The following is a 23257-nucleotide window of genomic DNA, read 5'->3' on the forward strand; positions in this document are numbered from 1 at the left end:
TCTAGGGCGGTTGTACCATTGGCCCTGTTGTACCGTTGCAAGCACCGCCCTAGGGGTGATACCCTGGGGTTGCCCCTCCCAGGTTCTTGCCAAGCGGTTGTACCGCTGCCCCAGGTCGGTGGTATCGCTTGTCCAATGGTAAACCTTGGGGTTGCACTTGGGCGGTTGTATCGGCCGGGTACCGCTCAACCACCGGATGAGGTTTTGTGATGGAGCGGTACTTGGGTGGTGGTAGCCCGGTTGTTTCGGTTGTGCTCCGCATACCAGTACTACCGGTTGTCCTGAGCGGTTCTACCACTTGGGACTTAGCCACCCCGTGCACCAGGTGCGAGCGGTTGTTCCGGACACTCTACCACTCAACCACTACCCATGGGGGTGACTCCCTTCGGTTTCAAGGCGGTTGTGGAGCGGTAATGAAGTGGTTGGTCCAGTTGTTCTTAATAACCGATATTACCGCTCTAGCGACTGGTTGTACCACCTGCTAGGGTTTCAGCAACTTCACATGATCCCAGTTGTACTGGGGAGAGGAGCGGTTGTATCGCTGCAGTGTAAAAACTGCTGTAACGGTTGGATCTTAGGGTTTCCTATATAAAGGAGGTTCTTCCACCTACCCCCCCTTACCTCTAGCCTCTCTCTCTCCACCATTGATGCCCTTCAAGCTTTTCTGCCCAATCTCTCTCTCTAGCCACTCAAACTTGATGATTTGCTAGGGATTGAAGGAGGAGACCTAGATCTACACTTCCACCAAAGGATATTTGATTCCCCCATACTTTCTTGTGTGGAGTTTGTTACTCTTGGGTGTTTGAGCACCCTAGACGGTTGAGGTCACCTCGGAGCCATATTCCATTGTGGTGAAGCTTCATGGTTTCGTTGGGAGCCTCCAATTCGGTTGTGGAAAGAGCCCCAACCTTGTTTGTGAAGGTTCGGTTGCCGCCTTCAAGGGCACCACTAGTGGAATCATGACATATCGCATTGTGTGATGGTGTGAGGAGAATACGGTGGCCCTAGTGTCTTCTTGGGGAGCATTGTGCCTCCACACCGCTCCAACGGAGACGTACTTCCCCCAAAGGGAAGGAACTTCGGTAACACATCCTCGTCTCCATCGGTTCCACTTGTGGTTATCTCTTCCCTTTACTTTGTGCAAGTCATTATTGTGTTGCATCCTTTGCTTGCATTTGTTGTTGTTGTTTTGTTACTAGCATCATATAGGTTGCTCACCTAGTTGCACATCTAGACAACCTATTTGTTGCTAAACCTAATTTGTTAAGCAAAGCTAAAAATTAGTAGTTTCCTATTCACTATTGGAGATATGCCCTAGAGGCAATCATGTATGATGATATTTCCTATTTGTTTATGAATAAATATTGTCCTTGGACATTATCAATGATGTGTATTAGCAAGTACGTGACTTGTTTGTGGGACTATGTATAATGACTGTCCTAAAAGGTCCCTAGTCGAAAGGGCTGTGTGGACGTGCAACCGACTAGACTAGCATATGACATGGTAGATGGCTTGGTCTCACTAGCCATGTAGCATTGGATGCTAACCGGATAATGTGGACTCAGAAGGATCTGGTCGGATTTGACATAGTCGGATCCGAGTCGAGATAAGGTTCGAGTCGGACAAACCCAACTATGAGACACAATGATATGTCATATGTGAGTCTCTAGTACAACATACGTTCTATGTCCTAAGACATGAGCTGGTGCATGTACTTAGGATGGTGATAGACCTGCTTTGGGCCGACCAAATGCTACTCCGTGACTGGGTAGTTACAAAGGTAGGTTTCGGGCTTGTCCAGACCCATGCTGTGAGACATGGTCGAGCAAGATGGGATTTGCTCCTCCAATCATGAGAGATATACTCTGGGCCCCTCGTGTGAACCGATCAGGATAAGCATGGCCATGCGACAAGGATTATGAGATAATCTGGTTTGTGGTCGGCATCACTGGAATGAGAAAGAGGTCGGGCTAGCACCAGGATGACAGACTCGCCTTGAGCCCGACTACATATATTGTGTGGCAAAAGGAATGAAAGTGTGATGTACAGGTTCGCCTAACCAGCTTCATTGTCTACTTGGTGGTTGGCACGCCTTGATAGAGGTCGGTAACAGCAGAGCAGGTCGGAGGTGATCCGACCTGCGACCAAGCCGACTTGAACCTAAGGGGTCGCGCGCTTAAGAGAAGGAACCTGTGAGGCCGGATCGGACTCCACGAGTCAGATGTGATCCTACTTGGACTCAGATCCCGGCCGAATAGATTTTGGGCTTTAGGGTCCGTGCGAAGCCTAAGTGTTGAGCCCGAGATGGATGCCTATATAAAGTGGGTGTGCTGCACTCATGTAGTTGATCGCGTCGGCACTGTCACTAGGGTTGGCATGTGTTGCGAATAGCCATCTCCACTCGCCGCTGACTATGTGATCGGACCTAGCAGTCCGCCGCACGGTGTTCCTTCTGCATGCTCGGATACCGTTAGAGGCAATGCACATGCGCCGCTCCAGCGAACCTGTACGTGGGATCCGACGATCGGCTGTTCGAGGGAGATCGGACAAGTAGGAGACGAACCACGCGGACGCGCTGCCCCAACTCTTCTTCCACTGCACGACACTGCGCGTCTAGTGGTAATGATCTGTGATCCATCTCCCGTAGCATGTTCCTGGTTGTTCTGCGCATAGGAAAATTTTAATTTGCAGTCAACGCACCCTATCATAGTAGAACTCTTCATTCACCCCCCCGGCGTCTAGTCAACCATATCGATCCTTTCAGTTGGTATCAGAGCCTCGTCTCTTTATTAAGGGTTTCACCACCCAAAGAGTATGGTTGACACCGTGGAGGAAGTGCCTGAGGCCGTGGAGTTGACTTTGATCACTCGAGATGACCTAAATGAAGCTATGGCTTCACTTAATACGTCTATGACGGCCGAAGTAAAGTCCATTCTTAAAGAATTGCTTGAGGGGATGAAATCCACTCCCGACCCTGTTCTTATGGTTAAACCCACAGCATCAGAGTCGGAGGCCAATTCCGCCAAGGAAACGACCAAAGATACTCATGTTCCTTACCCTCATGACAAGAATGGGACGGGAACCTTTGCCTTGGTTCCCCCTCCCCGGTCTATGGAGGACCGGTCCCTATCGCTTGCATTAATATTCATGGACCTCCTCCCAAGCTTGTTAAGGGTGATTTTGCTAATTGGATCTTTTGCATTAAGTCTCATTTGAATCATTGTTCAACTAACCTTTGGAGAATTATTGAGCAAGGTTTCTACCCTCACGATCCAAACAACTTCACCCCAAGAGAAGAAGTGGACAATCAATAAAATCACTCCACTTTGTTTATCCTTCAAGAAGCGGTCCCTCCTGAAGACCTAGCACACCTAAGCCCATTCACTCATGCAAAGTATTATTGGGAGCACATTGTTTCAATGTACAAGGGGACCTCAAGCATTCAACGGTCCAACTTTGAAGTAGTCCTTGATGAGGCCGATGAATTTGTGATGCTGGAAGATGAGGATCCGCGTGATCTTTACCCAAGGGTGACTACACTTGCGGTTGCCCTCCAAGACCATGGAAGCAAGGATACGGATGACACTTGGATCAAGCGCAAGTTCCTCAAGGCCATCATGCCCTTCAACAAGGCCATGTCTTCTATGATTCATCAAAGGCCGGACTTTCACTCCTTAACCTCAAGTGAAGTGTTGGATTAGTTTAATGCCATGAACATCATGAATAAGACCGCCGACAATGCTCTTGCTCGGGTCCGGTCAAAGAAAAGCACTCTGTCACTTGCTTTGAAGGCCAAGACAATCTCAGAAGAAGAAGAAGAGGAGGAAGAAGAAGAGGGTGGCCCCAAGGACACCAAGTATGCTTACCATGAGCATATAGCTCTTGTGTCAAGGCAATTTTAGAGCAATAGGAGTAACTCAAGACCCAACTTCACCAAAAACAACTCAAGTGGGTCAAAGAGCAAGCAACATGTAAGAACTTGTTACAATTGTGGCAATGTGAGTCACTTTGTGGTGGATTGCCCCTACGAGAAGAGGGAAGACAATGGTGGCAAACTCATTCGGAAATATAAAGCCAAGTCTTTTCCTAGCAAGAACAACTTCACTAAGAAGCCTCCTCCAAAGGGCTTGGTGGCACAAGAAGAGTATGCCTCCGATGATGATGAGGAAGATACAAGTGGAGAAGGAATGGCAACGACAAACATTGCTAATTTGCTATTGCTACATCTTCCCACTCCAAGGTGTCTCTCTTCGGCGCCCCCAATGAAAACACCATTGCCAAGTGTCTCATGGCCAAAGGTATCAACAAGGTAACTCCCAACATCAAAACCACCATCATTACTACTCCTTCATTGTTAGATTGTGTTGATGATAGTGAGGTGGAGAAAGTTGATGAGAATGAGTTCACCAAGTTTGTGAACAAGCTCAAGGGTGAGACCAAGAAGCACTTTGTTGCTATCTTGGAACAACTTGGTCAGGCCAATGATATCATTGAGTCTCATGAGGATACTATCTCTAAGTTGGAGGAGCATAGTCGTGACTATGCCGATGAAATTGTGAATCTTTCCATTACTCTAAAGGAAGAGCAAGATCTTCGTTTGACTCTTGAGGAGTCACACAACGTTGATCATGCTAAATTGCAAAAAGATCTTGATCATCCTATTGTTCTTACTCGTGTGCTTAAATCCGAGAAAGCCGAACTTGGGGTTGGCCATGCTAGACTCAAGGAAGAGTTTGATATACTTGACAAGGCTCACAAGGCCTTGAAGGGTGTTCATGCCTCTCTCAAAGAGTCTCATGATCAACTCCAAGTGAAGCTAACAAAAGAGATTTCCACGTGTCCTCCTTTCATTCTAATTGATAATGCCCATGCTACTAACCCGTGTTGTGAGCATGTGCATTGCCGGGGAAATTGATCCACGAACACCTATGGGACCGGCGGACCGAGCCCCTTTCGGTTCGGTGGGGGGCGGAGATCGCACGAAGAGCGGATCGAGGCGAAGCACACGAGCAGTTTACCCAGCTTCGGAGCTCTCCGGAGAGATAACACTCCTACTGCTGCATATCTGAGTGTATTGAGTTCTTGCTCGGGAGCGCCGAGTGCTACAATACACACTAGCTGCTAACGAGACCGAGCGTGAGTGTTTTTCTGCCTTCGAACCCCCTTCTATGTTGCGCATGGGCCTCCTTTTATATGCTAAAGGGGTCACCGACAGGTGGCAACGTAGACAAGGGTAAAAATGGAAAAGGAATTACGGTTGGTGCAACAACCTGTACAGTGTATCATACCTAACCCTAACGGCAGGGGACAAAGGCATTAAATGCCCGTCTGTGTCGCCCAAATAGTGCAAAAAAGGACCGTCAGGGACGCCAAGGCTCGCCATGATGGCAATCTTGTCAGCATCGCTTGCCACCGCGCACCGTTGGCTGCACAGCCTCTTGCCACGCGCGCCTGGAAAGGCCCCAGGGCGACACGTTGGTGGATGGCGGGTACAGAGTGGTAGCTTGCCGCGGTCGTTGTCTTGTCGCGTTCGGAAGCTTGTCACTCACCAGGCCTTGCCGGGACGCATGGCGCGTCGCGACAAGTTCCTTGAGATGCCTTGGTTGGCCTTCCCGGCAAGCTCCTCTTGCCGGGGCCTTGTCTCCTTGGCTTGAATACTTTGTTCTTGAATGGCTCCGAAGGAACCACGGCGGACCTTGGCGGTCACCCGGCAAGCCTTGCCGCAGGGTGCTGCAACTGCCCGTGCACAAGTTCGGGATACTAGGGTACCCCTACTCTTGTACACCGACAGGAGCCCCCGGGCCTGGGCCACACACGGTGCCGAGCGCTGTTGGGCCAGGCCCAAAACAGGGCACGGGCACGCGCGGCCTGGGTTACGCCGTATCTCACTCCGTATCCACCGCGCCCTCCTCGAACGGCACGCGTCGAATGCGGCGTCGTGGGAGAGATCATGGGTGGTTTCTTTATTCGGAAGGACGGAACGTCCGCCCCTCCCTCTTTATAAGCAGAGGAAATAGGGGCAGTTCGCCCATCTCACCGGTTGCTACTCCAATCTCAGAAATCTCCGCCGCTCCCCCTTCTTCCCAAAGCTGAAAGAGAGTAGCGCTCCGCCCCCTATCACCACCAGCATCACCTACGCCGTCGATCTCCCCCACCACCTCCGCCATGGCTCCGAAAGCCGACAAGGGGAAGGTCATGAAGTCGGCCGAGGCGCAGCGGCTCGCGGCGCTACGAAAGGAGCGGGCAATCTCCCCCCCCCAGCTCGCCGCGAAGGAGCTGAGGGAGTACTACTACCTCTTCTGGTCGACGGAGACGCGAGCGCATCCGCGTACGAAGGTACTCCCAGCTGCCGCTTCGGAACTGGTTCCGAATGGATACCCTTTCTTCGCGCTGTTCTTCTACTGTGGGCTCTGCCCGCCTTTCTCTGAATTTTTCTGCGACATCATGAACACCTACGGGTTCCGCCTCCTTGACTTCACCCCCAATGCTGTTCTGACCATGGCAGTTTTCGCACATCTCTGCGAAAACTTTGTCGGAGTCCATCCAAATGTAGCTCTTTTTCGCCACTTCTTTATGCCCCGAGTTGAGAGAGGGGAGCCTTTATCCGGCGGAATCACCTGGATCTCGAGAGCTGGCAAGAAGGAAGCTTATCTGGAGGGAGAGCTCCGCAGCAAGTGGGAGGAATGGAGAGCAGAGTGGTGCTGGATTGTCGAGGAGAACCCGCAGCCATTTACCGCCCAGCGCCAAGCCCCAATAGTGCGCGACAACGATTGGAGCAACGTGGCCCCGGAAGACGATAGGCTGAAGATTGCCGTCACCCGGATCCTACGCCTCAGGCTTGCCGGGCTCACCGTAGGCGCCGTTGGCGCAGATTTTCTTCGCCGCCGCATCGCCCCCCTGCAGGAGAGGAGGAGACCCGCCTGGGAGTTCCAGAACGCGACGGATATCATGAGGCTGCGCCCGGGCCTCAACTTCAACTTCACTGTCCTGGAGCTGGAGGCGATGATCCGGGAACTGTTCAAGCGCGATCATCAGCATCCCGAAGCGTTCATGTTGCCGAGGGGTGTCGTTCCGCTGTGCAACAACTCCTTGCTCGACCGCATCCGTGCAATGATGCCCCTGTGCGATTCGCATGGAATTGTCCCAACTTGGCAAGAGCCTGCAGATGACGTCGTGCGGGATTTCTTATACGGCTTGGTAGAAGTGCCGGTCCGCTCCGATGAACAGAAGAGCCTTACTCGCGACACCACCGATGCGGAGATGTAGCGCATCGCCACTAGGCTAGAAGATGCGGCGGCAGCAGCTGCTGCGGGCGAGTTTGGATTCACCCTGGAGGAGGCAGAGGCAGCAGAGGCGGCAAGCCTTGCCGAGCGAGAGGAGCTTGCCGGTGAGGGAGAGCTTGTCGGGCCTGAAGCCGAGTCGAGCGAGCCCGGCGAGGGAGAGCTTGTCGGGCCCGAACCTTCAGACAGCTCGCCGCAAGCGGAGCCCCCAGCTCCGCCAAGAAGGCGTCTCCGCAAGGCCGTGGACATAGCGGGGCGGCAGACGAGTCAACAGTCGCCGTGCCGCGCGACACGCTCTACCGTGGCAAGCACTGTTGCCGCGGGAGCGCCTCACGCCGCTGCGGCCACTGGAGCGGGGTCTTCCCGGTCAACCGCTACTGCTCCTGCCAAGCGGACAAGGGAACCTACTCCTCCGCCTCGTCGCACCGGAGGCGAGCCGGACTTCGATCTCTCCGCGCTCAGCTCCGACAAGGAAGAAGAAGAGTAAGATTCTTTGCTGTACTTGTAGTTCTTCAATTCTTGCTATTTTGTCTTGTATCTGATTTGCTTTACTCTGAACCCATTCCTTTTCAGGACTCTGGCCCAGAGAGCGGCAAAGAGAGCCAAGGTCCCAGTGATTGTCATCAAGGACGAACCCACCCGACAGCAGGGGGCGCGTCCGAGACCACCTTGCCGGACCCGGCAGCTTTTCCCCAAAGCAGCCCCCAGCGCAGCCCCCAGCATAAGTATATGGTTTACTTCCTGCTGCCAGGCGCGCATGGGTGCTCTTTCTTTGCTGATATTTGTCTGTTGGTTTGTGTAGGAGCAGAGCAGCCTCACCAGGAGTGCCCGGAAGGCGCTCCCGAAATGCCATCTGCTTCGACTACACCGCCAAGGGAGGATTCCCCGGCAAGGGAGCATTCTCCGGCAAGGGAGAATTCTCCGGCAAGGGGCAGTTCTCCGGCAAGGGACAGTTCTCCGGCAAGGGACAGCACTGGCGACCCTCCGGTGGTTGAGACCATGACTGCAGATCCTAGTATAGGTAATCCTCTTGCCTGAAAACTTCCCTTGGGTTTTTCTTCTTCTGATTTTCTTTTTGGATATTTGCTTGACTTTTCTCCTCTTTCCGTTCGTCAGATCCATCTGCCATGGAGCCGATGGAAACCGAGGTCGCCGGCGAGGAGAACGCGCGCAGCAATACCGACGACGCTGTTGCCACCGAAGGAGAAGCCGGCGCTGATGATCCCGCCGGCGAAGAGGCCGCCAAAGCTGCCGCCGCAGAAGCTGGCAAGGGATCCGGCGATCGCAATGACGGCCCTGAGGTCGCAGGAGCGTCAGGCGCCACGCCGACCGCCGATCCCTCCGCCGCTGCTGCAGCGCCAGGCTCCAAAGAGCCCCAGCCCGGCGCCTATTTGAAGGCCGGCGACGGCATATTCATCAAGCTCCCCTGGGCGTCAAGCTCCAGGGAGCCGGTCGAAGGAGAGATCTTGGATGGAGAGGTGCTTGCCTCCGCTGGGCTGATGCTGGTTGACGCGCCAAGCAGCAGCAGCGACGAGCCTGAGGAGGAGCGGCTGCTGCGGAAGCTGTTGTCGCTTTACCGCGCCCGACAAGCCAAGCTGGAATCCCGAGAAGCGCTTGTCACAAAGGCGGGAGTGGACATCGAGAAGCACGCGGAGGAGCTCCGGGGTCTCAGGCAGGAAGCTCTCCGATCCCTGGCAGAGGAGCGGGAGCAAGTCGCTGAGGAGCGGAAAGCCTTCCTCCTCGACAAGGCTGAAGTTGAAGAGCAACAGTGGCTTGTTGCCGAAAAGCTATCTGCGCAGGAAGGCGAGTTGGCGCAGCGCAAGGTCAACCTTGACAGCCATGAGGAGGAGCTTGCCACGCGCGAGCAAGCAATTGGCGGGGCTCTCAAGGAAGCAGAGGATGCTGCCGCAGCTGCCGAGGCCGCCAAGAAGGAGCTGGAGATGAAGATGGCGCAGCTGGAGGCCGATCTCAAGGCGAGCGGTGAGGAGCTTGCTGCGCTCAAGCGTGAGCGCGAGAAGGACGCCGCCGCTCATGGTGAGCTACAGGGTCGTCTCGCTGAGAGGAGCAAAGAGCTTAGCGCTGCCAAGGACTCCAACGCAGATCTTGAGTTGAAGCTGGTTACTTTAACTCAGACGCTGGACAGCGCCAGGGAGCGGGAGGTGGCCTTGACGGAGAAGATCAAGGCTGACGAGGCGCTGCTGGCGAGTGCCACTGCCGCCCATGACGCTTTTAGGGAGAATGTGGAGCACTGGACCGAGGGTCTCGTGGATGCTGCCGCAGCCATCGACGGGGAGCTGGCGCAGCTGGGGATGGAGGATCTCGGGTACTCCTCCGATGAGCACCTCCAACCCAGCACCAAGCTCAGCTTGTTCTTCAAAGGCGTGGCGACGGCCCTCCAGCGACTCCGGGAGAAGATCCCAAACCAGCTGGCCGACGAGTCACGCAAGATCTGCGCGGGAGCTCTTCAAAAGGTGCTGGTGAAAGTGGCCTTCCGCAACCCAGGCCTTAACCTCACCAACATCCTCAGGACCTTGCCGCCGGATGCTGATCTGGAAGCGCTCAAGACCCTTGTCGCACCCATTGTGGACAAGGTGAGCGGGATCAAGAGGGTTGAGGGCGATCACGTAGATTAGGCCGCCCGTTTTCTCTTTTTCTTGTCGCAGTTGGTCATGTTATGAGAACAATCTGTTAGAGCTGCGACAAGCTATCTTGTAATATGACTCTATTTTGGGTAGCGATTGCTATGTTATTTCCTCTACTTGATTCCTTCCTTTGTATGTTTTTCCCTACGCTTTTAGGGAACTTGTCGGCGCAGGCACCTTAGCCGCGAGCGCTGAGTGCGGGACGTCAGCAGCCTACTGGCGGTGCCGCTACCGACAAGAAACCTTGTCGCAACTAGTTGTAGCTAACTTAAGTTGTTGAGCGGACTCGAAACAAAGTAAGGGCGCAACTAGCTACGAGTTGGTTCCTCCGCGCACAGGTTTTCCATACAAAGCACGGTCGTTCGAGGAAGATAACTTAAAATTTTTAAAACTGATTGCTCAAACTTTAGCAACTTAGCTTTTCTGTCGTTTGCTTCCCGGTAAGGCGAAATTTCCTCGAACGACGCTTGGCCCACACCATTATCTTATCCTTTCCCCCCGGCAAACTAGGCGAGGGAACCTTCCTTTCTTTGAGAAAGAGAAAGAAGAGAAAATAAAGATATGGAGCCTTACGGCTCGTTATTGCTTACCGGGGGTAGGTGCTGCACAAAGTGTCAGATAATGCATGCAAAGGAAAAGTAGAAAGCATGAAATTGACAAGATGTGCGGAGCACATGAGCTTTACTTATGCACGGGGTCTGCGCCCGGCTTCGTACAAAGGATTACATGCAACATCGGCAAGACTTGTACAAAAGGTGGTTGCCGGAACAGGTTCTGGCAACCGCGCCTTACGGGTAAAACTTACGAAGATGCTCAATGTTCCAGGAGTTGCTCACCGGAATGCCATCTTCGGTCTCAAGGCGGACAGCGCCAGGCCTAGTGACTCGTTTCACCCGGTAAGGGCCTTCCCACTTTGGCGTCAACTTGTTGGAATTCTTGGCGGACTGAACGCGCCGAAGAACAAGGTCGCCTTCCTCGAGACTTGTGGCATTAACTTTGCGGCTATGGTAGCGGCGCAAAGCTTGCTGGTATCGAGCAGCTCATACAGCGGCCTGAAGACGGTCCTCCTCAAGGAGCAGCGCGTCATCTTGTCGCAGCTGCTCTTGCTCAAGCTCATCATAAGCGAGCACTCGAGGTGACCCGTATACGAGTTCTGTGGGGAGAACTGCCTCTGCTCCATAGACTAGAGCGAAAGGTGTCTGGCCAGTGGCTCGATTTGGCGTCGTCCCGATCGACCAAAGAACCATCGGCAGCTCCTCAATCCAGTTCTTTCCGCACTTGCGCAGCCTGTCGAAAGTCCTGGTCTTGAGCCCGCGCAGCACTTCAGCATTCGCCCTCTCTGCTTGACCGTTGCTTCTCGGATGAGCAACAGAAGCGAAGCAGACCTTGGCGCCAAGATCTTGGACGTACTGCATGAAGGTGCGGCTCGTGAATTGTGTGCCGTTGTCGGTGATGATCCTGTTAGGGATCCCGAAGCGGCAAACAATCGACTTAAAGAACTTGACTGCTGACTATGCTGTCACCTTCCTCACTGCTTCCACTTCCGGCCACTTTGTGAACTTGTCGATTGCAACGTACAAGTACTCAAAGCCCCCGACAGCTCGGGGAAAGGGGCCGAGGATGTCGAGCCCCCAGACCAAAAATGGCCAGGATAAAGGGATCGTCTGGAGAGCTTGAGTTGGCTGGTGTATCTGCTTGGAATGGAACTGGCACGCTTCACACTTGGTTACTTGTGCAGTTGCATCCTGGAGGGCTGTCGGCCAAAAGAAACCTTGCCGAAACGCTTTGCCGGCAAGTGCTCTTGCACCAATGTGGTGACCACATATGCCTCCATGTATCTCTGCCAACACCTTTTGTCTGTCCTCCCGGTGAATACACTTTAATTTCACGCCGTTGAGTCTTCTTCTGTACAGTGTGTTGTCGACAAACTGGTACATACTTGACTACCGGGCTACTCTTTCCGCTTCTTCTTGCTCTTCGGGAAGTTCTCCTGTCTGAAGGAAACGGATAATCTGCTGTGCCCACGCTGGAGCTTGCGGCTCGACAACAAGGACTAAAGGCACATCTGCTGCTGCGGGAACATCCGCTTCTACGGCGAGAACCTGCGGCTCAGCCGGAGCTTGACATTCCCCGGCAAGCTTGCCGGAGCAAAACTTGTCGGGAGCGTCTGCTTCAACGGAACAAACCCTAGGGCTTGCCGGAGCAGACTGCTCCTCAGCACCCTTGGTGTTGATTTTGAGGACCTTCTTGGCGGCGGCTTCGGGGAGCTCTGCCGGAAAGTAGTCACCAGAAATCAACTTCCTCTTCTTGCTTTGTCCAGTTGATGGCGCCACAGACGGTTGAGTCAGTTTGAGCACAAAGATCCCTGGTTCCACAGGTAACTTAAGTGCGGCGCACTTCGACAGGCCATTGGCAATGTCGTTCTGAGCTCTTGGAACATGTTCCATCTGTAGGCCATCAAAGTGCTCTTCTGGCTTTCTCAATTCATCAACGTAAGCTTCCATCAACGGACTCTGATAATTCTTGTTCACTTGGCGGACGACAAGCTGTGAGTCACCCCTGACAATGAGCTTCTTGATCCCAAGGTCTGCTGCGATCCTGAGACCGGCAAGCAAACCTTCATACTCTGCGGTATTGTTCGTTGCTTGCTCCTTGGGAAAGTGCATCTGGACTACGTACTTGAGGTGCTCTCCGGTGGGTGCGACAAGTAGCACGCCCGCACCGGCGCCTTGCAGCGAGAAGGCACCATCAAAGTACATCAACCACTCTTTGCTTGCTTCCTTGACGGGGATGCTCGTTTCTGGAATTTCTTCATCTTGTGTTGGCGTCCACTCTGCTATGAACTCTGCCAATGCTCTGCTTTGGATAGTTGAAGTGCTCTCAAACTTGAGGCCAAAGCTTGACAGTTCCAGTGCCCACTCGACAATCCTGCCTGTTGCTTCTGGATTTTGCAGTATCCTCTTCAGCGGAAAACGAGTGACGACTGTGATCTCATGTGCTTGGAAGTAATGGCGCAGCTTTCTTGAGGCCATGAGAAGTCCGAAAAGCAATTTTTGCACACCAGAGTACCTTGACCTAGCCCCCTGCAGAAGGGAACTGACAAAGTAAACTGGGCGCTGCACCATTCTTTTCTGCATCTTCTCACGCGCCTGCGCAGATCCATCTTTGTCGGGACCAGAGCTTGCCGGTGAAGTCGCCTGCTTGCCGCTGGATGCATCTGCCGTGGTTGATAGTTCATCATCTGCCTCCCTCTCCGCTACTAACGCAACACTAACCACTTGATTGGTTGCCGCTATATATAGCAGCAACTTCTCTTGTGGCTTAGGTGCGACAAGTGTTGGAGTGGAGGACAGGTATCTCTTTAAGTCCTGTAGCGCAGCCTCCGCTTCCGGAGTCCATTTCATTGGACCTGCCTTTTTCAATATTTTGAAAAATGGCAGGGCACGCTCAGCAGACCTAGAGATAAACCTGCTGAGAGCAGCTACACAACCGACTAGTCTTCGTACATCCTTGACGCGCTTTGGTGCTTCAATCTGCTCAATGGCCTTGATCTTGTCGGGATTGGCCTCAATTCCTCGCTGAGACACGAAGAACCCGAGAAGCTTGCCGGAAGGGACTCCAAACACACACTTCTCGGGGTTAAGCTTGAGGTTGATCTTGCGCAGATTTGCAAAGGTTTCGTCTAAATCTTGAATCAGAGTTGCCTTGTCCTTGCTTTTGACCACTATATCATCCATGTAGGCTTCCACATTTCTGTGTATCTGCGGCTCAAAAGCATCATGGACTACTCTTGCAAATGTTGAACCAGCATTCTTTAAACCGAAAGGCATCCGTACGAAACAGTATGTGCCACATGGGGTGATGAATGCGGTCTTCTCTTCATCCTCTTCTGCCATGAAGATCTGATGGTATCCTGAGTATGCATCAAGAAATGAAAGCAAGTCACATCCGGCCGTGGAGTCAACAATCTGGTCGATGCGCGGCAAGGGAAATGGGTCTTTGGGACAAGCTTTATTGACATCGGTAAAGTCGATACAAAGCCTCCATTTCCCGTTTGCCTTGTGTACGACTACAGGGTTGGCCAACCACGTAGGATGGAGCACTCCTCTAACAAGGCCTGCTGCTTCCAATTTCTTGATTTCTTCTGCAATGAATTCTTGGCGCTCCACTACCTGTTTCCTGACTTTCTGCTTGACGGGCCGCGCATGAGGACAGACGGCAAGATGGTGCTCGATTACTTTCCTGGGAACACCGGGGATGTCAGACGGTTGCCACGCAAATACGTCGACGTTCGCCCGTAGGAAAGCAACGAGCGCACTTTCCTATTTAGGGTCGAGAGTTGCACTGATGGTGAAGGTTCCACCAGTGCCATCCGCCTTGGCGGACACCTTCTTGGTCTCTGGTGGAGCTGCCATTGTCTTCTTACACTTGCCGGTGGAGCTCGATGGTGCGTCCTCGACGGTAGCGCAGCACTCCGAAGAGGTGCGCTTGCCGGAGTGGGCATCAGAACTCTTGCCGGACTTGGTCTTCTTCTTTGCCCTGGGAGCTTCAACGGCAAGTGACTTGCGATCTGTTGCGGCTGCTGCCTCCCGGTAGATCTTGTCGGCACAGATAAGAGCATCCTTCTTGTCGCCAGGGACAGAGATGACACTTATCGGGCCTGGCATCTTCAGCATGTTGTATGCATAGTGAGAGGCCGCCATGAATTTGGCGAGTGCTGGACGGTCGAGTATCCCATTGTAAGGCAATGGAAAGTCAGCAACGTCAAAAGTGACCCTCTCAGTCCTGAAGTTCAACTCGCTGCCAAATGTCACCGGCAACGTGATCTTTCCCTTCGGCTTGCTCCTTCCTGGATTGATTCCTTGGAACGTGCCGGTCTCTTCGAGCTCGCCATCAGGGATCTGGAGTTTCTGGAGTACCGCGGAGGAGATCAGGTTCAAGCCGGCCCCGCCGTCAACTAGCATCTTAGTGACCTTGAGGTTGCGGATAGTTGGTGAAACCAACATCGGCAAGCACCCGACTGCAGTTATGCGATCAGGGTGGTCCTCAATATCAAAGATGATAGGCGTGCTGGACCATTTCAGAGGCCTGCGTGACTCGACGGGTGGTTCTGCCGCATTGACTTCCCGCACCCACTGCTTGAGCTGGCGGCGTGAAGTATGCAGAGAAGCACCGCCGTCAACGCACAGGACCTCTGTGGCTTTCTGGAACTCCTGCTCATCGGTCTCGTCATCATCCATATCTTCATCGTCGTCGTCATCTTCATCCTTGTCGCGGCCGCGGGGAGGTCTGTCTCCTTGCCGCTGCTTGGCCTTGCCGCGGCGTCCTCCTCGGCCGGGACGTTTCTTGCCGGATCCTCCAGCACCTTCCTGGGCTTTCTCCTTGTCGCGTTGCTCGTATTCAGCCTTTTGCTGCTCGACAAGCTGCTCGACCTTCTTGCAGCTCTGGAGGTCATGGCCCTTGGTGCGGTGGATCTTGCAGTACTGCTTGTTGGTGCCGTCCTGCTTGTCGGCGACCGCCACAGCCTGGTAGTTGGTGTCCGCGACAATCTCCTTGCCGGAGCTACCAGCTTTGGCTTTCTTGGCGCCACCTCCGTTGCCGGACTGCTCAACGACTAGCACATCTTTGCCTTTCTTCTTCTTGTTGCTCCGCCGTCGGTTTTTCTTTGTCGGGGCAGCCTCCTCACTATCAGATCCTCCTGCTTCTGTATTCTCTCTGGGGAGTTTCCTCCCTTCCTCAGCACGTGCACACTTGTCGGCCAGGGCATATAGCTCACTTACGTCTCTGATCTTGCACATCACCATCTCCTCCCGCATCCTGCGGTTCCGCACGTTCTGATGGAACGCGCTGATTACCGCGGCAGGGTGGACATCTGGGATGTTGTGCTGTACACGGCTGAATCTCTGAATGTACTTGCGCAGGGGCTCTCCTTCCTTCTGGGCGAGCAGATGAAGGTCGCTCTCTTGGCCATGAGGCTTGTGGCCGCCTGTAAAGGTGTCGACAAACTGATGGCATAGGTCTGCCCAGGAGGATATGGAATTGTCCGGCAAGTGCATGAGCCAGGATCTGACATTGGGCTTGAGCACCAGCGGGAAGTAGTTGGCCAAGATCTTGTCGTCCCGCTCCCCGGCAGCTTGCACCGCAATGGTGTAGATGCTGAGGAACTCCGACGGATGTGACTTGCCATCGTACTTCTCTGGTACATCTGGCTTGAAATTCTTCGTGCTGGGCCACTGGACTTGCCGTAGCTCACGAGTAAACTCAGGGCATCCTACCGCGTACGGCAAGTCGCCTGGTTCCCCTGGTGCATGCATGTCGACAGAGGGCCCAGCGCGCTGGTCTGATTGATGCCACGCTTCTCTTCGGTGCTCGATGCGAGTACGAGCGTCTTCTTGCTATCGTTCGTGAAGAACTTGGCGCTGATCGCGACGAGCTCGTGGATCTGATGACGCGGTGGAGTCGCTGTCGAGGTGGATCCGGCGAGTCGGCGATCTTGGCCTTCGGGGTGGAGAGTGCATGGTGGTTGCACCCCCATCGGTTTCGTCGCCATCGGCTCGTGCCTGGCAGCCCTGCCGCAGCAGCGATGTACTCGGCTGCCGCAGAGTGTCGCCATTGGCGAAGCCGATGAGACTCTGAATGGTGGCCCTCCATCCATCGATCTTGTCTGCCGTTGGAGGGTAATCCAGGAGCAGTTGAGCTCGCGCCAAATCTTCTGCTGGAGTGGTGGGTGGCAGTGGCGAACGGTGCGAGGAGAGGGATAAGCTCAGACTTCTAACTATGTTAGAAGGAGCAGTATCCCGTCCAGGCGACCGCGTCTCGCTCGTGCCAGCATGTTGGCGTGCATGCTGGTCTTGAGCACCCCGAGATCCACCAGCTCGATCTTGGTCCAGCAAACGTATGGCACTGCGAATACCTTGACGCTGTCGGTCCTGCGCCTCCTGAGATGGGCGCGGTGCATGTACGGATGCCGAGGTCTGCGCAGCCTTGTCCTTGGACCTGGCAGCACCGTGAGCTCCCTCGTCGATACCCGTTCTTCCGCCGGCGTCTACCCCACCACCCGTTTTCTCCGGTGGTGGTGAGATCGGGAACAGCTGCCGCCGAAGCCTTCTTCTTCAGTGGCATGTCGATGAAGAAGATGAAGATCTAGCTCATGTGAATGCCTGATCAGGTTCACACAACCTCGACGCCCCCTACCTGGCGCGCCAAAGATGTCGGGGAAACTGATCCACAAACACCTATGGGACCGGTGGACCGAGCCCCTTTCGGTTCGGCGGGGGGCGGAGATCGCACGAAGAGCAGATCGAGGCGAAGCACACGAGCAGTTTACCCAGCTTCGAAGCTCTTCGGAGAGATAACACTCCTACTGCTACATGTCTGAGTGTATTGAGTTCTTGCTCGGGAGCGCCGAGTGCTACAGTACACACTAGCTGCTAACGAGACCCAGCGTGAGTGTTTTTCTGCCTTCGAACCCCCTTCTACGTTGCGCATGGGCCTCCTTTTATATGCTAAAGGGGCCACCGACAGGTGGCAACGTAGACAAGGGTAAAAATGGAAAAGGAATTGCGGTTGGTGCAACAACCTGTACAGTGTATCATACTTAACCCTGACGACAGGGGACAAAGGCATTAAATGCCCGTCTGTGTCGCCCAAATAGTGCAAAAAAGGACCGTCAGGGACGCCAACGCTCGCCACGATGGCAATCTTGTCAGTGTCGCTTGCCACCGCGCATCGCTGGCTGCACAGCCTCTTGCCACGCGCGCCTGGAAAGGCCCCAGGGCGACACGTTGGTGGATGTGCTGGAGCGCGGGTACAGAGTGGTAGCTTGCCGCGGCAAGCGCCTTGCCGCGGTCGTTGTCTTGTCGCGTCCGGAAGCTTGTCGCTCACCAGGCCTTGCCGGGACGCATGGCGCGTCGCGGCAAGTTCCTTGAGATGCCTTGGTTGGCCTTCCCAGCAAGCTCCTCTTGCCGGGGCCTTGTCTCCTTGGCTTGAATACTTTGTTCTTGAATGGCTCCGACGGAACCACGGAGGACCTTGGCGGTCACCCGGCAAGCCTTGCCGCGGGGTGCTGCAACTGCCCGTGCACAAGTTCGGGATACTAGGGTACCCCTACTCTTGTACACCGACATGCATCTTGTGGAGGAAAATGCTAAGTTGAAAGAGCAACTTGAGAAGGGTCTTGTGACTTGCATACAAGGAGAGAAGAACCTCAATGACCTTTTGAGCAATCGAAAGGAAGTTGTAGCAAAGGAAGGACTTGGATTTACATCCAAGTCAAAGAAGAAGAACAAGAACAAGACAAAGCAATCTCTCCCTCTTAAGGAAACTTTTGTCAAGGCGGGTGAGGGTACCCATGAGAAGAAGAAGAACAAAGAAGTGGGTGGTAATGCGAGGAGGGGCAAAACTGCCCCTAACAACAAAGTCGGGGACTTTAACCCTTCTTATGTTTTGTGTCATGCTAGTGATGGGCATGTTTATGCTAAATTTGTTGGTTCTTACTATGAGTACATTTAATGGTCTATTTGGATTGCTAAGACCCTTGTTGCTTACATCAAAGGACTCATTCAAGAATGGGTACCTAAATCCAAGCATTGATCTCTTGTAGGAGTTTGCTTCCTGTGGGGTGTCATGGTTGTTCGATAGTGGATCAACAAATCATATGACCGAGAGCAAGGACTTGGTGGTGTATGTGCATCCAATTCCATCTATGTCCACCCATGTCCAATTTGGTGATGCCTCAACTTCTAAGGTATTGGGACTTGGCAAGGTGGTCATCTCTCAAGATTTAACAATTGAGAAAGTCATGCTTGTTGAGTCCCTTGCATACAATTTAACTTGCACTTATGGTCTTTGCAACATTCTCTGATCTTGATATTGTAGCCCTTTTGTGGGGCAAGACTCTTAAAGTAGCATTTGTTGGGCATGTCGAGAACAGTCTCTATGTGGTGAACTTTTCGGAGTGTCCCACTAAGATCGCGACTTGCCTAATGGCTAAAGTTGATGTGGGTTGGCTTTGGCATCGCCGACTAGCCCATGTCAATATGAGATCTTTGCAAAGTCTCCTCAAAGGGGATCACGTCCGTGGACTAACGAATGTGAGTTTTGCCAAAGACTGTGCTTGCAGTGCTTGTATCGAAGGAAAGCTTCATGAAACGGCTCACCGTCCCTCAACTATCATATATTCAAAGAAGCCCTTGGAGCTCCTTCACATGGATCTCTTTGGACCTCCATCCTTTGATAGTCTTGGTGGAAGAAAGTATCGCTTGGTGATTGTGGATGACTATTCAAGATATAGTTGGGTATAGTTCTTCCAGAGGAAGAGTGAGACTCAACAAACCATCATCAACTTTGCAAATGAAGCTCAATGTCAACATAATGCAAAGATCTTGATGGTTAGAAGTGACAACGGCACCGAGGTCAAGAACTACACCTTGGATGAGTTTCTTAGTGATGAGGGGATCAAGCACCAATATGCCGCACCTTATACCCCTGAACAAAATGGTGTAGCGGAAAGGAAGAACCAGACGTTGATGGATGCGGCAAGGACCGTGATGGCGGCTTCGTACAACTTTTGGGCCGAAGCCATCAACACAGCATGTCATGCATCCAATAGGATCTACCTCCACAAAGGCTTGAACAAGACTCCATACGAGATACTTACCGGCAACAATCCCAACCTCAAGTACTTCCGGTTGTTTGGTTGTAAGTGTTTCATTCTCAAGAAAGGTGTCTGTTTGTCTAAATTTGAACCTAGAGCTCAAGTGGGCATATTTGTTGGTTATGCTACAAACTCTCATGCTTACCGTGTTCTCAACAAGTCCACAAGACTCATTGAGGAGACGTGTAACATGGAGTTTGATGAAAATAATGGCTCCCAAGTGGAGCAAAGTGGTCTTTGTGATATAGGTGATGAAATTCCTCCCCAAGCCATAAGAATAATGGGGATCGGTCAAATACTCAGGGAGAGCCATCACCTACACCGGACCCACACGCTTATGAAGAACAAAATGAAGGCCCTCAACCCCATGAACAAGATCAAGGGCAATATCAACCTCATGGAGATGGATATGCACCAAATGATGCCCAAGATCAGGTTCATGCCTTCGAGCTCACTCAAGATCAAGAGTAAACTCAAGATCAAGAGCAATCTCAAGACGGTGCTCAATATCAAGAGCAAGATCAAGACGGTGCTCAAGATGTACAAGATGATCCTCAAATGACCATCGAGGAACTTTTGGAGCGTCGTGCCACTAAGGTGGCTTCCAAACTGGAGCGTCAAAAACATGTCATGGAGAATGTGCTTGGAAGCTTGAGAAAAGGGGTAACTACTTGTAAAAAATTGTCAAACTTTTGTGAGCATCACGCGTTTGTTTCGTGCGTTGAACCCTAAAAAGGTACATGAGGCGCTTGATGACGAGGATTGGCTTGAAACTATGCGTGATGAACTCAACAACTTCGAGCGCAATCAAGTTTGGGAATTGGTGCCAAGGCCAATGGAGGAACATAATGTCATCGGAACCAAAAGGATCTTCAAGAACAAGAAAGATGTGAACGGTGTGGTAGTTCGAAACAAGGCAAGATTGCTGGCACAAGGCTACTCCCATGTCGAGGGTATCGACTATAGTGAAACTTTTGCCCCCATTGCTCGTCTTGAATCTATTTGCATGTTGCTTGCATATGCTGCTCATCATGATTTGAAATTGCAACAAATGGATGTGAAGAGTGCATTTCTTAATGGTCTTTTGAATGAGTTGGTGTATGTCAAACAACCTCCGAGATTCGAGGATCCCAAGTTCCCCACTCATGTATAAAAACTCAAAAAGGCGCTCTATGGCCTTAAACAAGCCCCACGTGAGTGGTATGAGCACCTTACCGAGTTGTTGCAAGATCGTGGGTTTGAAATTGGGAAAATTGATCCCACTCTTTTTACTAAGAGGGTCAAAGGGGTTTTGTTCATATTCCAACTATATGTTGATGATATTATTTTTGGTTCTCCTAACAAATCTTTCAATGATGAGTTTGCCGCACTAATGACCAAGAAGTTTGAGATGTCTATGATGGGGGAGTTGAAGTTCTTTCTTTGGTTTGAAGTCAAGAAAAAAATAGAAGGAACGTTCATCAACCAAGCCAAGTATACCCAAGACATGCTTAAGAGATTCAAGTTAGAAGATGTCAAGCCGGTCAAGTTTCTGATGCCCACCAAATGCAAGCTTGATAGTGATCCCAATGGTAAAGCGGTGGATCAAAAGGTATATCATTCCATGATTGGATCCTTGCTTTACCTTTATGCATCTAGACAGGATATCATGTTAAGTGTAGGAATTTGTGCACGGTTTCAATCCGCACCTAAGGAAATCCACTATGCGGCAGTCAAGCGAATCTTTCAATATTTGGCTCATACCCCAAACTTTGGCTTATGGTGCCCCAAAGGAGCAAGCTTCAATCTCATGGGTTACTCGGATTCTTATTGGACGGCAGATTGTGTGGGGAGGAAGTCAACGTCCGGAGGGTGTAAATTCCTTAGTCTCTCTTTGGTGAGTTGGTTCAAAGAAATAGAATTGTGTCTCTCTCTTGTCCACCGAAGCAGAATATGTAGCCACCGCAAATTGTTGTGCACAATTGCTATGGATGAGGCAAACTTTAAAGGATTACGGGTCACTTGTGACAAAGTGCCTCTTCTATGTGACAATGAAAGTGCAATCATGATTTCTCGCAATCCGGTGCAACATAGCAAAACGAAGCATATTGAGATTCGCCATCATTTGATTCGAGATCACATCAAGCGGGGAGATATTGGTATCATCTACATCAACACTCAAGTGCAACTAGAGGATATTTTCACCAACCCTCTAGATGAAGCAAGATTTCACGAGTTAAGGCATGAGCTAAATATCATTGATTCAAGCAATGTGGCTTGAATCTAGGCACACCCCACTGCACTCATCATTATATCCTGTTTTAGATGTAGGCATGGACATAGGGGGAGTGTTGTTCTCTCAATGAACTCTCCCTCCCCCCATTATGCATAAATCAATCACGTCTTTCACATTAGCCATTTTTGATGGTACGTGTGCTTCAAAGATAAGTTCTAGTCATGAGCCTGATACGTCTCCAACGTATCTATAATTTTTTATTGTTCCATGCTATTATATTATCTGTTTTGGATGTTTAATAGGAATTTATATGCTATTTTATATTATTTTTAGGACTAACCTATTAGCCGAGGGGCCAGTGTCAGTTCTTGTTTTTTTTGCCTATTTTAGAGTTTCGCAGAAAAGGAATACCAAACGGAGTCCAAATGGAATGAAACCTTCACGATGATCTTTCTTGGACCGAAAGTAAACCAGAAGACTTGGAGATGAAGTCGGAGATGCAACAAGGCGGCCACAAGGCAGGAGGGCGCGCCCCCTACCTTGTGGGGTGCCCCTCGTAGCTCCCCTGACCTTGTTCCTTCGCCTATATATACTCTTATACCCTAAAAACATCTAGGAGAGCCACGAAACCACTTTTCCACCGCCACAACCTTCTATACCCGTGAGATCCCATCTAGGGGCCTTTTCCGGCGTCCTGCCGGAGGGGGATTCGATCATGGAGGGCTTCTATATCAACACCATTACCTCTTCGATGAAGCGTGAATAGTTTACCACAGACCTTCGGGTCCATAGTTATTAGCTAGATGGCTTCTTGTCTCTCTTTGATTTCTCAATAGCATGTTCTCCTCGATGTTCTTGGAGATCTATTCGATGTAATATTCTTTTGCGGTGTGTTTTCCGAGATCTGAAGAATTATGGATTTATCATCAGATTATCTATGAATATTATTTGGTTCTTCTCTGAATTCTTATATGCATGATTTGATATCTTTGCAAGTCTCTTTGAATTATCGGTTTAGTTTGGCCTACTAGATTGATCTTTCTTGTAATGAAAGAAGTGCTTAGCTTTGGGTTCAATCTTATGGTGTCCTTTCCCGGTGACAGTAGGGGTAGCAAGGCATGTATTGTATTGTTGCCATCGAGGATAAAAAGATGGGGGTTTCATCATATTGCTTGAGTTAATTCCTCTACATCATGTCATCTTACTTAACGCGGTACTCCGTTCTTTATGAACATAATACTCTAGATGCATGCTGGATAGCAGTCGATGTGTGGAGTAATAGTAGTAGATGCAGAATCGTTTCGGTCTACTTGACACATACGTGATGCCTATGTTCATGATCATTGCCTTAGATATCATCATAACTTTGCCCTTTTCTATCAATTGCTCGACATAATTTGTTCACCCACCGTAATATTTGCTGTCTTGAGAGAAGTCGCTAGTGAAACCTATGGCCCTGGGTCTC

This window comes from Triticum aestivum, chromosome 1B (assembly GCF_018294505.1).
Source record: "Triticum aestivum cultivar Chinese Spring chromosome 1B, IWGSC CS RefSeq v2.1, whole genome shotgun sequence".
Taxonomy (NCBI): Eukaryota; Viridiplantae; Streptophyta; class Magnoliopsida; order Poales; family Poaceae; genus Triticum; species Triticum aestivum.